Genomic DNA, 3,903 nt, shown 5'->3' with positions numbered 1-3,903 from the left:
AGCAGATCTCTTTCTCCAAATATGAACTAATAAGAGAACTGCCCTGAGTAATATAAGCAGAAAATGAAAGGGTGCTGTAAAGCCAGGGGAGGGCAGAAAATGAGTGGTGCGTGGGTGTAAGGATAAGTACTTTTGGTTTTTGCCTGAGAGGAGGCCGCAGTGCAACTTTCTTAGTTCATCCAGAATCCAGATTCATCCAACACCAGGCGCCTCCACCATGCCACCCAAGTTTGACCCCAATGCAATTAAATTAGTGTGCCTGCAGTACACAGGTGGCAAGGTGGGTACCACGTCCGCCTGGCCCCCAAGACTGGTCCCCTGGGTCTGTCTCCAAAGAAGTTGGGTTATGACATTGCCAAGGTCACCAGGGACTGGAAGGGCCTACAGATCACAGTGAAGATGACCATCCAGATCTGACAAGAGCAGATTGAGGTGGTGCTGTTGGCCTCTGTCCTGATCATCAAGGCCTTCAAGGAGCCATCCAGGGACCACAAGAAGCAGAAGAACATCAAACACAGTGGGAACATCACATTTGATGAAATTGTCAACATCGACGGCAGATACGCCACTGATCCTTAGCCAGAAAACTTTCTGGAACCATCAAAGAGAATCTGGGGACTGCCCAGTCAATGAGCTGTAACGTGGATGGCCACCACCTGCACAACATCATAGATGACATCAATAGTGGTGCTGTGGAGTGCCCAGCTAGCTAAGAAGAGAAACTGTCTCAATGAAGGATCATCTGGCAATCCAAAAAAAAAAAAAAAAAAAAAGGAATCAATAGAGAAGAGAGGAGGACAACAGAATGGACCAAGTGAGAAAAGTGAGAAGGCAACATGGAGCAAGGAGAAGAGCGATATCAGAGAGACTAAGCAACCAGCTTGGGTGGTACCAAAGAGCAGAGGGCGAAAAAGCCCTAGAAGAACCATGGCTAAGCAAGACAACTATGGCTCAAATATGCAAAATAATTGTTTCACTAAGATCTTCAAAAGAAAATATCGAACATGATATATATTTCTCATTTTTTAAAGTTGTACTACAATGCATTTATTAACATCAAATAGTATTCACCAGGAAGGGAGCAGCCACTGGAGCTGGGGCAGGCCCGGGTACAGCTCACTGCATGTACATGATGGCTAGAATCAGGGCTCCGAGCACGGAGATGGACCTCTCTTGGAACCTGACAGGAGCCAAGAGGCTGCTAGAATTTTCAACTCCCAGAACACAAGGTTACTCCCACCCAATCCCATCCACCGAACAATATTGTCAGTGAGTGGAGCCCGGGCCTGATTTGTTCTCCAGATTTTCCCTCTCAGTGTACTCACCAGGAAGGGAGCAGCCTCTGGAGCTCAGGCAGGCCCAGGGACATCTCACCATGTGTACACATTGGCTGGAATCGGGGCTCCAAGCAGAGAGATAGACCCAGCATGGAATCTGCCAAGATTCACTATTATTCGTTAGAGGATCAAAATGAGATAGAGAGCCTCCAAGGTACTGATTCACGCCCCAGATGATTACACAATGATCAGGACTAGGAGCCAGGCTGAAGCAAGGGATCTGAAACTCTACCTGGGTTTCCCATGTGAGTGCAGGGGTTCAAGCACCTGGACAACCTTGTACTACTCTCTCAGGTGCATCAGCAGGGAGTTGAACCTGAAGCAGAGCAACTGGGACTCAAACTGCCACTCACATGTGTTTCTGAAACTGCAGATGATGGCTTAATCTCTCTGTGCCACAATGCCAGCCCAGTAGGGCCCACTTTGGAGAGACAAGTCTATGGTTATAAATTTACCTAGTTTTTAACTATCTCCACATTTCTTATGCCTAAGCCAGTGTGTCTACCATGTATGTACATAGCCACTTTACTGGGTTGTTTAGGAAATGACAAGGGGCATTCTAGATAGGTTCAGCACACATATGGTTTTATTTGCCTTTAGCGGAATCTGCAAGCAAGGAACCTGGCCAGAGGGAGGTAGACAGTGCCTCAGTGTCTAGCAGGGAAGATTTTAAATGTCCTCAGAATGCAAAAATTATACTTACATACAGGGCTGCTGCTGTTGAACAGCTCCATATAGCCACATTGCATATCAAAACACTCTTTCAGGCACCTTCAATTTACTCAATTCTCTACTGGCCAATTAAAAAACAAATGTCAATGAGGTGGTCACAGAAGGTGGTTAAGAACTCGCATTTATTTTTACCATATTGGTTACTCATTACTATGTCAATTAATTCCATAATGATGTAAATTTTTGCTGATGGTATGTTGGAGCTTTTAATTGATCGGGATGACACTCTGCTGGCTCTGTCTTCAGACCAGAGAAGGTATACCTAAGAAACCGTTGAACTTGACTGGACAATAAGATGCTGGACTCGATGTTTGGTATATGCTTGCAATGGGGGAATCTCAACTGAACTTGAGCTGTGGTTATGCAACAAGGTGGAGGAATCCACCATGGTGGGAGGGTTTGGGGAGGGGTGGGGAGAATCCAAGTACCTATGAAACTGTGTCACATAATACAATGTAATTAATGAATTAAAAATAATAAATAAATTTAAAAAACTAAAAAAAACACACAAAGACAATAAAGCTGAGAGTTGAGGTGTTACAAATGAGATTAAGGCTAAGAGCTTGCCAAAGGGGCCCTGTGGTAGCAGGTGGTCACCTGATGAAAGGACTTGATTCCTTCAATTCCTTCAGCCAGCCCACACTGGGCAATACCTGTTTCTTTCTTTTTCTTCCTTTGTTTTTTTCTTTCTTTGATTTTTTCTTTCTTGCTTTCTTTGTTCCTTTCTTTCTTCTTTTCCTCTTTCCTTATTTCCTCCCTTCCTTTGTTCGTTTGTTTTTCTTTCTCCCTCTCTCTCTTTTAATATTTATTCACTTCCATTAAATAGTCTGATCCAAAGAAAGGAGGAGAGACAGAAGATCCTTCATCTGCTGGTTCACTCTCCAAGTGGCCACAATGGCCAGAGATGGGCTGAACTGAATCCAGGAGCCAGGAACTTCCTCCAGGTCTCTCACACAGGAGCCGGGTCCCAAGCCTTTAAGCTGTCCTGGGCCACATTCCCTGGGAGCTAGAATGAGAAGTGGAGCAGCCAGGATATGAACTATCACCCATATAAGGTACTGTGCATGCAAGGTGGCGACTTTAGCCACTAGAGTACCAGGCTTGGCCCTGGTCAACATGTTTACCATGCATGGGCACAGTTGAGTTTGAATAGCTTTTTGATAATTTTGAGTGCTCATCTTGTCCTTTTAACTCTGCACATGGTTTCCACTTCTGTCTGTGTCTTTGTCTCTCTGTCTCTCAAAGATTTATTTATTTTTATTGGAAAGGCAGATTGAAAGAGGGAAGGAGAAAGATGATCCTCCATCTACTGGCTCCCTCTCCAAGTGGCTGCAACAGCTGAAGCTCAGCCAATCTAAAGCCAGGAGTCATGAGCTTCTTCAGGGTCTCGCACACAAGTGTAGGGTCTCAAGGTTTGGGCCATTCTCTACTGCTTTTCCAGGCCAAACGCAGGGAGATAGATGGCAAGCGTAGCAGCCAGGACACCAACCTGCACCCATATGGGATCCCAGAACTTTTAGGATGGAAAATTTGAGATTGAGCTACTGTGTCAGGTCTGTAAGCCAGTGTTTTTGTTTGCTTGTTCATTTGTTTTAAGATTCATTAACTTATATTGGAAAGGCAGATAGAGAGGTGGAGAGACAGAGAGGAAGATCTTCCATCTGATGAATCATTCCCCAAGTGACCACAACAGCAAGGCATGTGCCAATCTGAAACCAGGAACCCAGAGCCCCTAATGCATCCCCCACATGAGTGTAGAGTCCCAAGGCTTTGGGCAATCCTCAACTGCTTTCCCAGGCCTTAAGCAGGAAGCTGGATATGAAGTGGGGTCACC

At 45.2% G+C, this 3,903-nt stretch overlaps 1 pseudogene; it reads left to right on the top strand.

Annotated features, from left to right (window-relative positions):
- The first annotated feature begins 217 nt into the window (after positions 1-217).
- On the top strand, positions 218-713 carry LOC131482034 (large ribosomal subunit protein uL11-like; annotated as a pseudogene).
- Positions 714-3,903: the final 3,190 nt, after the last annotated feature.

The sequence above is a fragment of the Ochotona princeps genome, chromosome 15 (assembly GCF_030435755.1).
Source record: "Ochotona princeps isolate mOchPri1 chromosome 15, mOchPri1.hap1, whole genome shotgun sequence".
In the NCBI taxonomy this organism is placed as follows: Eukaryota; Metazoa; Chordata; class Mammalia; order Lagomorpha; family Ochotonidae; genus Ochotona; species Ochotona princeps.
This window is presented reverse-complemented; position numbering and strand designations above follow the sequence as displayed.